The 11,915-nt window shown below is 51.4% G+C and overlaps 1 protein-coding gene and 1 long non-coding RNA gene across 2 annotated transcripts in view; both read left to right on the top strand.

Annotated features, from left to right (window-relative positions):
* PFKFB3 (6-phosphofructo-2-kinase/fructose-2,6-biphosphatase 3) overlaps positions 1-11,915 on the top strand; it is a 70,654-nt gene that overhangs the window by 981 nt on the left and 57,758 nt on the right. The gene's annotated exons all lie outside the window — the stretch shown is intronic.
* Positions 40-5,691, top strand: LOC120395312. The gene is made up of 3 exons (XR_005592579.1): positions 40-191; positions 3,187-3,278; positions 4,422-5,691. It is a non-coding gene; the product is annotated as an uncharacterized LOC120395312 (long non-coding RNA).

Below are 11,915 nucleotides of genomic sequence, written 5' to 3'. Positions count from 1 at the left end.
GGGTTGAATCCATCCCTCATTTCTGTGAAGTTCCACTTCAGTGATTGACTGAGGTCAGTCCCGTCCGCTTGGCCCAAAGTGCCGCAGGCCAGTGTGGGGTGAAAGTGCTACAGGGCAACGTACGCAGCTTACAGGGGACAAAGGCACCTGCTAGCTGTCTAGTGAGCCACCTGCAGATATGTGTACGAGTGGTGAGTGCTGCAGAGGGAGTAGATTCTCATCCTCCTCGAGCTGCTGCGATGCAGTGCCTTTACTTTAAGGGAAGCAGACTGGGACTCTGGAGACCTGCGTTCAATTTCTGGCTCTGCCAGTGGCCTGCTGAGCGACCTTGGCCAAGTCACTTCACTGCCTGGTGCCTCAGTTTCCCCATCATAAAACGGGAATAATGACTATTGACCTCCTTTGCAAGGTGCTTTGAGCTCTAGCCATGAAGAGGGTTATATAAAAGCTAGATATTATTGTTAGTAATTCCCTTCCCATGTACACACATGTTGGTTCCGTGTGCCAGCAAGGCTCTGTGACAGCTGTGACATCCCAGCATGGTGCGTGCCGGGATGCAGAATGGGAATCAGACAGGGCATCTGTGGGAAACCAAAAGGAAGAAAACCCCAGTACATTTCAAATGAACATTGTGTACTGCCCCTCTCTGAGCAGCCGCAGCGGGGCATATAACCCACCAATGGCTTCATCTTTCCAGTTACCGGTTACCTTTTAAAAATAAAGGGCCACGTTCTCCTTTCACTTAAACTGGTGTACGTCAGGAGTAACGCCAGTGAAGTGGCGTGAGACTGGTGTGAGAGGAGAACTGGACTCGCTGTTTCAAGGAAGTAGGATTAGCCTGCGGCTATGAATACTGCACACGCTCATTTAAGGGATTAGTACATCAAAACACTTGTGGCATAAGCTTCTCTGGGAGGAGAGGGCTCTTTTCTGGTATCCCTGCTGGGCCAAAACGGCTGGTTAGATCGGAGTGCGGAGTTCACCCAAAATGATCGAGGGGGTTGGAGGGGTTGACTGATAAGGAAAGGTTGACTTGAATACATAAAGTTTGGTTGAGTGAGAGCCCTGGGGGAAATAGTCCCTTTAAGCAAGTGTAGTATCTAACCCTGCAGCTTTGCTCAGAGAAGGGACTGTTTAAGGGGGCGTAAGTAGAAATTAAGGGATGAAATTGAGAGAGAGGGGTTTCAGACTGTGTGTGTGTGTGTGAGAGAGAGAGAGAGAGAGAGAGAGGGGCGGGGGAAAGAGATGGGACTGCCTGAAAGTGAGACAGATCTGTTAGAGTGTGAAACAGCCTCCCAGTGAAAGTTGGGGTCACTCTCACAGCTTTGGACATGTAAAACTAGGTTGGACAAAGCACCATACAATGGACTGTGTGGAACAAGCTGTTCGGCTGGGAGGATAGACTGGATGATCTCGTAGGTCTTTTCACCCTCTAGATTCTGCGGTGAACAATATGCCAGCTCTGGCTCCAGGGGCAATGTGTGGGAAGGGCATGTGGGGTCATGTGCCCCCCCCAGATTTGCTGTGCGGCTTGTACTGAGCATGCTCAGTAACACTGCTGAAGCCGGCTGCCCCTCACTCTGCCCCCCACTATCGGCAGGCAGGAGTCGTCTGAATCTTATCAAGAAAGTGGACCGAGTAAAGGACTGTCCCGGCTGAGACGCTCTCAGTAGTTCTCCTTCTCTTGTCCTGGAGCGTGGCCATGAGAATCCTGATGCTCTGCTGGCTCGTGCACTTCCTTTAAATCCAGTGGGTGATCCAGGGTGTGAAAAGGCAGCAGGGCTGGGGCCTAGGATTTAAAGTTTATGAGCCTCCATCCTATCCCTGCTGCGATCTCTCTCCTCCCCAGCCTTCTAAGCAGCTGGTCTCTTTCTCACTCCACCAGCTCGGCACAGCTGGGCTGTTTGACAGGAGGCGCATTGAACGGAGATGATGACGTAGTGTGGTAAGAGTGAGACAGGGCAGGAGAGGAGAGGCCTGGAAAACTGCAGTAAATACTGAGTCCGAACATGTGTGGGGAGGACCAGGGGAGGGCTGAGGAAAGACGAGGGTAATCCTGCGGGAATGGGAAACGTGGGGAGAAGAGAACTGGTTCTGAGTGTCAGGGTGATCAGGGTGTGTGCAGGCTTGTGAATACAGAACGTGATCCCAGCCTAGGAATGTACTTCTGTTCCTTTCTGAGACTCGGAGCAGCCTGTCCTGGTTTAGATCTTTGCGGTTGGATTGGGCAGCCAATTTCAGATTTGTCTATGTAGTGTCAGGTGAAGGACGGAACCATTTGTAACAGACATATGGGAAACACATGAGCCTGCGGGGAGCAAAGACCAACGGGGCAGAGATGAGGCCAGACATTCAAAAGTGCTCAGCACCCAGTAGCTCCCATGGAGAATCTGGGCTTTTTCGGTCAGGTGCCTAAATGGGGGCTGAACTCTATGACAATCAGGTTGCTGGTGGGGAGCCCTTTGATTACAGAGAGGCCTCTGTACAAAGAGACCTTGGCCCAAGGATCAGCCAGTCTTGCAATCTCCTGTACTGGAACTGTGAAAGAGTACACACCTTGATTGTGTTTTATAAGGAACCTACTTCCACGCACATATTTAAGCCTGGCATGCACAGTCCTCGACAAACCCAACCCTGTGAGGGAGAAACTGCTGCAGGTTGGTTGCGTCACTGCAGAAAAACAACCCAAACTCCTCCCAGCCAACCCCTTCTTCCTCTTAGCATACGTGCAAGATAAGTGTCAACCCCTGACACTCAGCATGTGCCTCAGGTGGCACGTGACCAGGATTCATCACCGAATCTGGTCCACTGGTTGGATCATTAGCTTCCCTGGCCCGGGCTGGGTACTGCTGGGGAGCCGGACATGAGTGCTGATCCGTGCCCTCCACCACCCTATGAGGTTGCAGAGCTTTGCCGGAGTACAGTTAAAAGAAAGCATGCCACAACATTGCTGACTTTTTGTCTCTCACCTTGACTGGGTTTCATTGGACTTTTTGCAAATTTTATGTGCCAAGCCAAGCTTGTGTGTCACAGCAGTGGAATATCAACACTGTCTCCTGCGGGAAGCAGGGGATTATATTCTGGTGTTGCAGGATAATGATGATCAGTGGCACAGGGCTCCGTGACATCTCTGCAGGGTTTAGGGCCCAGTAGGAGACTTCCTGCCTTTTTTTCTTTTTGTTGCAGAGGCAGATGGGAGGAAAGTGACAACAGCTCTCTTAAGAAGAGGGCCAGAGCTTTGTAACATGGCCTCCTAGCTGCCAGGATGTATCTCTAAGGTAGATCAACTTTTAAGAGTCAGGATATAAGCCAGCTGCTAAGTGCCCTGGGTTAGTCCGATGTTCCCCCTGTGGCCATGTTATTGCACAATCCTCCATTATGAAGGCATTAGTCACTGCAGGATGCACGTATGCTCCAGTAAGGAAGTTCCAACAGGAGGAAGACGGTGATACCTGCAAGCTTGGAGCAGAGCAATAAGCCCTTTCTTCCTTCAGTGACAGGGCAGGGAAGCTGGCTCCAGTATCCTCCCCTGGCAGCAGAGTGCCTGCCCAGCCTTTTTAGACATGGGTTTTCTGGCAAGATGTCGATGTAGTTTTCAGCATGGGTGCAGAGAGCTGCCTGTGGGGGATATGGACAAGCCAGAGGTCTTCCCCCAGGTTTCCTTTTGCCATCGGAGAAAAATACTGGCATCCAATAAAATGCGTACAAAAATTATGTCATTTCCCCTTTCCCCCCCAGACAGTAGATAGATTCAAGTTGTCTGCTTTGTAGCAGGTGTGTCCCTCCCTCCTCCTCCCCACACCCCAGCCTGTCTGTCTATGGTGGTGATACCTGTCCATGCTTATGTGCCATATCCATATGAGATCAGACATACCTACAGCACCCACAGCTCTGGCATCATGAAAATCTGGAGGTTTTTGTGGCAGCTCTGGAAGCGTCTGAAATTTCCTCCTTCTACCCATGTCTGAGTATGAGCCTTGGGTCATAACTGGGATTACGCTTCCCTTCTCAGCTTCTGGCATCGAGCGGAAGGGGTATTGGGTGAGCCATTGCGGGGGATCCAGTTGGCTGCATTCTTTTGAAGAGCCCTAGTCAATTCCCATTGTGGTCAATGGAAAGTCTCCTGTTGAACTCAGTAGGAGTTGGATCAGGTCCTACAGGAGGGAAACATGTACCAGTCAAAATCTGTCAGGTGAGCTGACCAGTCTTGGTTTAATCCTGAGCTGATGGTGTCAAATTTGCAAATGAACTAAAGTTTAGCAGTTTCTCTTTGAAGTCTGGTCCTGAAGTTTTTTTTGCTGCAGGATGGCCACCTTAAGATCTGCTATTGTGTGTCCAGGGAGGTTGAAGTGGTCTCCTACGGGTTTTTGTATATTGCCATTCCTAATATCTGACTTGTGTCCATTTATCCTTTTACATAGGGATCGTCCAGCTTGGCTGATGTACACCATTTCCATGGGATGGAAAGACCTGAACAGCTGAAAACAAAATACAGGCAAACAAAACCAGAGAGTAGTGAGTGGGGATACAATGTAGCCAGGATACTAAGGCTATTTCCCCTCTCTGTTCAGGCATTACATTAGCTGTGCTCACCACCATAGTATCTGAGCCCCTAATTACTCACTTGAGCTGATCTAAGGTTTGTCCATCACTTGAAGTCTTTCAAGACTGGCTGAGTGTCTAACAGAGAACTTATGGGCTTGATGCAGGAGTCCCTGAGTGAGGGTTTTCTGTCCTGTGTTGTGCAGAAGGTCACACTAGATGATTGTAATGATCCCTTCCGGCCTTGAAGCCTAGAGTAACTCCCCTTGCAGTTTAAACTGGAGAAGTTATTTTTAGCCCCTCTCCTGTGTAATGAGGCAGGTGCAAAACCGATGCTGTGTTTTCACTGTTGAGATGGCTCCTTTTTAGTGCTGGACAAGGTGATGCCTTTAGCTACTGCTCAAGCATGTAGGGGTCTGTCTCATCCGATGAAAGATGCTTAATGCTTGTACATTTTCTGGGATGCCCACAAATCAGTGCATGCTGTGCTACACCGAACGACCACTGTATGTCATCGCAGTTCCACACAGGGAGCCAAGCAAGCTTATACCGAGTGGCAAAGTGTGTTTCCTTAGGAAGACAAATGGAATGGTTTCAAATTCTGTAGCACTTCTTTACTGTCTAGTGGCTAAAGCACAGGACAGGGAATCAGGAGGGCTGGCTGCTGTTCCCAGCTCTGCTAGTGAGTTGATGTGTATCCTCGGATAAGTCACTTACACTGGTATTTTCAGGAGCCTAAAGAAGCCGGGTATCCAACTCCCACTGAAAGACAAGGGGTTCCTAACTCCCTTAAGGCCATTGAAGGTCCCAGACTCGGTTTTCCCATGTCAAAGGCAGTGATAATATCTACCTTCTGGGGGTGCTTTAAGGATTGATTCATTGATTTGCAAATTGTTTTGAGATCTTTGCACGGATGGTGTAATAGGTGCTCGGGTACTACAGTGCTGTGCAGAAGAGAAAATCCTAGATAGAGGCACACAGAACTATTGGAGCTCAAGAAAATGAGCTGATAAGCCGCTTTGCAAACCAAAATGTGCCTGGCTCTCTCCCTCCGCTCTGCCCCAGGTGCTGCTGCTTTGCTACCAGAGGGTTGAACTTGCCCTCAGGGAAGCATCTCCCAAAAAGCTGCCTGTGTGTTAACAAAAAGCTGCTTCTGCTAAATTGGACCAAACCTTGTTCTCTGAGGTTCTCCCCTTCCCTGCCCCCCCAACTACCCCCCCCCCAAAGTCTAGGGAATAGTGCGTAATCTTGCAGGGGTGATTTCTGGGGTGGTTCAGGCCCCGATTTAAAGGTGTTTGTGGGGAAGGGCGGGAAGATAGATTTGCCTTTACAACAATGCTCCTGTTGCTAGAATATCTTGTCCTGTGGGAGCCGAATGCTCGTTAGCCCAAATTCTGCTCTCCGAAATGCACGTGTACCCCGGCCGGGGCAGTGCAGGGGATGCTGTGGGTGAGCGTGAAGCAGCGTGGCCAATGGGGCTGCAACGTGAGACACCCCAGGCCCCTAGTGATTTGGAGCCCTCTAATTGGCTTACCACCCCCTTTGCCCACCTCCTGGGGCAGAACAACCAATCAGAGCTGTGGGGTCTCGCTCACCCTTACCCTATGGCAACCTGAAGCCGTCCTCACAGGAGGGGAGCAGGGCGCTAAAGAGCCCACCAGAGCAGGGTGGCTCTGGTCCCTCGTCCCCCCTCCAGTGAGCAACGGGGACAGGACAGTGCCTCTGCTGCCCCCCCTCGGAAGGGTGGCGGGAGGAGTGAAGAGTCTTTGGAGCTGCCCCCCAGCTGGGAAGGCAGGGAGGGGGCCCCACTGCAGGCCCCCCCAGGCTTGGAGAGTGGGGTGAAGAGCCCCAGGAGGAGCAGAGGTGAGACTGGGGGGATGAATTGTGAGGGTGGGGGCTGAGAGGGGGCAAAACCAGCTGGTGGGATTTGCACTGGTGGGGGCAGAATTAATAGCTGGGGAGGGGAGGGACGGATGTTGGGGCGAGAGCTCCTGCCAATATCCCCTTGCTCCATACAAGTGGGCGAGTGGGCGGCACCCACCGTGGTGATAGGCCCAAATCAACTGCCAGACCAAAGAAACACGTTATTGGCTTCGTAAAAAATAATAATAATAATAATAATCTCAAGATTTTGGGAGACTGACTCATGGCTTTTGATCTCTTCATAGAGTCCAAGGCCAGAAGGAACCATTGTGGTCATCGAGTCTCACCTCCTGTGTAACACGGGCCAGAGAACTGCCCCAGATTCCTAGAGCAGGTTTTTGTAGGAAAACATCCCATCTTGATCCAACGTGTTGAGGTTGGCAATGCTCATTAAGAGCCGGGGCCAGGCCAGTGCAACACTCAGGTCCTTCCTCCACCTACGCTGTCCTCTCTCATCAAGCCAAGTACTCTCCAAGTTCTTAGACAGAATTGCGCTACAGCACCCTGTTGGGAAACTGTGTATTGTAGCAGGGTGATGAAATCAGGGTAGAATTTGCCCTTCTTTAGATCTTCACTGCTACAATGGCCAGATGTGTCTTTGGATATAATCCAGTTTGATGTTTTGTTTGGTTGTAAAGCTCCACAGGACACAACCCTGTGTAGATTCATATGCCATTGTGTTAAATATCCGGATCATCCTTTGCTTCGGATGTCAGGTTTTAATAATATTTTGCATTTTCCATCGAGGGAGCTCAAAGGAGTGTACAAAAGCTAATGAATTAAGCTCCTAACACCCCTGTGAGGTCAGTGTCTTACAGATGGGGAAACTGAGTCCCATAAGGGCAGGATCCTGGGATGTGACCGTGCCATGAGTAGCACCCTCCCAGGAGCAGGATGGGCGGTGACTGCTGAGCATCCCACAGGATACAGGAAACCCGTGGCAAAGCCAGACATGGATCCCAGCTCTCCTAAGTCACAGGCCTGGGGCTTCACCCCAGCATCATCTTGCCTTCAGTAAAAACGTACCCTGAAAGATTATCCGCCGAACTCAGTGCTCACAGGCTGGAAAGTCCTCCCACCCCGATTGCGCCACTTACTTCCTTGCAGCTGTTTGCTTGGTGACAGGTAGCGAGTAACACCCTGCCTACCCTCATCCCTTTCAAGGGAGGCCTTATCTTTCCCAGTGTGGAAGCATGACTAAGGTCTGGTCTACACTACGGGGGGGTGTCGAACTAAGGTACGCGACTTCAGCTACGCAAATAGCGTAGCTGAAGTCGAACTACCTTAGTTCGACTGACTTACCTGTCCAGACGCGGCGGGGTCGAACTCCGCGGCTCCAAGGTCGACTCCGCCACCGCCGTTCGCGGTGGTGGAGTTCCGGAGTCGACCGGAGCGCGTGGGGAGTTCGAACTATCGTGTCTTGATTAGACGCGATAGTTCGAACTCCGAGAAGTCGAACTCACCGCATCGACCCGCGCGGTAAGTATGGACCTACCCTAAGTGGGCAGCCCAGGGAGGAGGATTGCTTTCCCTCCCATCCACCGCCTTCTCCCCCAACTCTTCCTTGGGAAGGTCTGCACACACACAGCCCTCTGCAGCCTCTTTCTGTGAGAGTGCTGCTGTGGGGTTAAGTCTGCGTCAGACCAGCTCTGGAGAAGGGGCAGGGCACCAGTTATTCAGGGCCTGACCACAATGTGCTGAGCGCTGCTAACTTCCATAGGTTTCCTGCCTTGGTATAGTAAGAGGGGACTCAGCCTACGCTGGTTACATTCATCAGTCTCATGAGCCATGAGATGTTAAGGAAACATGGGGAAGGGGCTGGATAACTCAGGGTCTTGGTGGCACGACACTGGTCCTTTAGGTCGCTTGTCCAGAGGCTGTGGCTGTTGGCAGGCCCTTGCAGATTGTCGTGTAGTGCTACTGTGTTCCATCACAGACGTGGCTGCATTTCAGTAACTGCTGAAGCAATGGCTGTGTGTATACGTACCCCGAGAAGGTTGTTGGGAAGACACCATGAGCTAAAGGGACACCATCAAATGGAAAGCAAGTCCGTTAAAAAAAAAAAAGAGTTAAAAGTAGCAGTCACCCTTTATATCGAGGGTGGTTATAAAGGGTAAATGAATTATTAGGATGTTTGAATAGACTCTCACAGTTGCTTCTATCCATCTTCTGTAGCACCTTCCAGAACCATGTATAACACACATAACATTTCTAACTATCAATTAACTGCTTAGAAGCTATTCACAAATTAACCTTTAATGTAAAGTATAGCCAAAGCAGTTTTATGTCCCATGCCTGCCCCTGCCCCCCTACCCTCTGCCGAACTTTATGATCCATTAAAATCTTATGTTTCTTAGCTGTGCCTTGTGCTGTCTTGGAATCTGGTCATCACTGAAGAGAGAGGTGAGCTGAGCATTTACAAGACATGCTTGTTTTTTCCTAGCCTGGCCCCTGTGGGGGAGTCTTGTGCAGTTGTGAGCAGCCTGTCTGAAAGAGTCCCCCAATAACCGTGGAGGACATGCTACAGCTCAGTAGCTACTATCCCCAAGTCGCTTTACTCTAGCTAGCTCTGGTAAGGAGCAGTGAGGGGAGCAGCGCGGGCGAGCCCTGTGAGTAACTATCCCAGGTTCTGGGCGGGTTCGTACAGCTCGTGCTGAAGCGCATGCTGTCACGGCTTCACGAGGTGAAAGCAAGCTGAGGGATGGCTACCCGAGCTGCAAATACCCTGTAATCACAGGGTAGACGGCGGCTTTGTGGCTTGATAGCTGGATGGTGATTTACTTGCATGAATTCATTTGGAAGACGGATCTGTTAAAATATCTGTTTTTAAACTTATATTAAACCACACCGCAGGTCCAGAGATAAGAGGCTTCTCCCTTAGCATTTGCTGCTGCCGCAGAGAGGGGGCTGGAAATCGGGCAGGAGTCCCTAAAGGCAGATGGTTGTCATGTAAACATTTGGGCTCTGATTCATCCTTGCCTCATGAGCAGATATGCAGATATGCAGCCAGCCTGTAAAGGAGCCTCACAAAGGGAAGGCTCCCACGCCTCTTCACCTGCAGCATGCCTCCAGAGGTGGATTCGCATAAAAGAAAAGGAGCACATGATTTTAGAGGGAGTATGGGGGAGGATTTCAAAGATAGCAGCTGTCAGTCCATGATCATGTCGCTGGTGCCCTGGCTGTATCACATTCGGGTGACGCACGCTCCCTTTGCGTTCAGATCCCCCTTCACGCCTTGGAGGTGCTCAGACCGGCCACATTTTGCTCCCTCATTTGGGGTTTATTTGGGGGTTCTATGGAAGGACTTTGCAACTGGGCTTCATTGAGATATTTGGGGTAAAACTCTGGCCTCCCTGGCTCAGGTGAGCTACAGGAAGAAGGTGACTCGGGGAGCTGCTTCCTCCCCATCCCAGCAAAGCAGGAAGAGGGCTGGAGAGTCTGGGGGAACCCCTGGAGTGCTAGGATTCGGCCCAGCAGCACTCTGCCCTCCCAAAGGAGGGAGGCCTGACCTCAGCTGCTGTTGGCAGCAGCCACTAGGGGGCAGCACAGACTGGAACAGTGGTGATGAGGGGTGCTTTGAGGCAGGGCCTCCCTTGAGCCAGCCTGCTGTGTGGGTCAAGCACCTTTCCTGGGCTGGTCCTGCTCTGCTGGCTTCCCCCTCCCAACCCCAGCATGCCCCACAAGAGGGAGGGCAGAAAGCCTCTGGTTTAATCTCGCTCATTTAAACGGTGCCATCTCGAGAGCCCTGAGCTTGACCCACCCCACTGAATCTCAGTCACTAACGCCTCTCGGAATAGTTTGTTGCCTTGTCTAATCCCATGCTAGCCTCACTGAGTGTGCTGTCTGCCATGGGACACCTGCGGGTGGCTGAAGTAGAAAGGCAGTGTGGTGTAGTGGGCAGAGCACTGGATTGGGACCCAGAGACCCTGGATTCTGTTCATGGCTGTGCCATGTAACCTTGGGCATGTCCCTTCCCCTCTCCAGGCCTCACTTTCTCCTCTCACCCTTTGCTTGTTTGCCTTGTCTGTCTAGACTGTAAGCTTGCCAGGCCAGGACTGTCACTAACAATGTGTGTGTGTACAGCCCCTAGCACAGGGGTGGGCAAACTTTTTGGCCTGAGGACCACATTGGGGTTCCAAAACTGTATGGAGGGCCGGGTAGGGAAGGCTGTGCCTCCCCAAACAGCCTGGCCCCTGTCCCCGATCTACCCCTCCCACTTCCTGCCCCCCTCAGAACTCCTGACCCATCCACCCCACCTGTTCCTTGTCCTCTGAATGCCCCCTCCTGGGATCCACTGCCCCAACTGCCCCCGTGGGACACCACCCCCATCCAACCCACCTCCCCTGCTAAAGCCACTTTCTGAATCCGTCCCTGTGAACGTGGGTGGAGGACTCAGGAGGAGCAGGGGCAGCCATGCAGCCAGAGAGAAGCGGCAGTTTCCTCTTCAAAGGGCCGCTTCTCTCTGACTGGCTCTGCGGCCGCCTGCTGCTTCTCCTGAGTCCTCCACCCACATTCACAGCGTTCCTGCCACCCGCACCTCCTGCCTGCTCCCCTGAGGCTGTGGGTGAGCCTCCCTCACTGCCCTCCCCACCCTTGGGGGGGGTGCGCTGTGCTGAGCTGCCCAAGTGCCTGGCCCTGGGGCCCCCTGTTGTTGGGGGGGCTTGTGCCAGGGCACCCGGTGTTCATTGGTAAATCCGCCCCGCCCAGCTGGAGCCAGCCACACCAGTTACAGAATCTGGGCTCCTCAATTCTTTGTGCTACAAACACTGGGAACATCTGCAGGGTTCTACCTGCTGCTTCGTCATAGCCGTCTTTGTTTTTCCAGCAAAGCTATTGGATGTAAAATTCAGGACAGGCCAAGATGAGTAGGGGACATGCTTGATTCTGAGCAGATAGTTATTTACAGGGATGTCATATCCCAGGGGTCGGCAACCTTTCAGAAGTGGTGTGCCGAGTCTTCATTTATTCACTCTGATGTAAGGGTTTTTGTGCCAGTAATATATTTTAATGTTTTTAGAAGGCCCCTTTCTATAAGTCCATAATATATAAACAAACTATTTTTGTATGTAAAGTAAATAAGGTTTTTCAAATGTTTAAGAAGCTTCATTTAAAATTAAGTTAAAATGCAGAGCCCCCAGACCAGTGGCCAGGACCTGAGCATTGTGAGTGCCACTGAAAATCAGCTCGCGTGCCGCCTTTGGCATGAGTGCCATAGCTTGCCTACCCCTGTCATATCCCATTCAGCACCCCTAAGAGGTATGATTTGAATTGTTTGAGGCCTCGGTGAGCTTATTCATTTATGGAATGAGTGTCCTTTGGTCAAAATATACAGGAAAGATGGTGACTGTGTAATCTACATAGACAGACAATACAGCTCTATTTTAGCTATCTATGGTATTTCTATCCCTATGGAATCTGTCTGACATGCACCAGCTGACCAGGCTGTGGGC

The sequence above is a fragment of the Mauremys reevesii genome, linkage group 1 (assembly GCF_016161935.1).
Source record: "Mauremys reevesii isolate NIE-2019 linkage group 1, ASM1616193v1, whole genome shotgun sequence".
Lineage (NCBI taxonomy): Eukaryota > Metazoa > Chordata > Testudines > Geoemydidae > Mauremys > Mauremys reevesii.
Note: the sequence above shows the minus strand (reverse complement) of the source record. Positions and strands in the feature narration are given on the sequence as shown.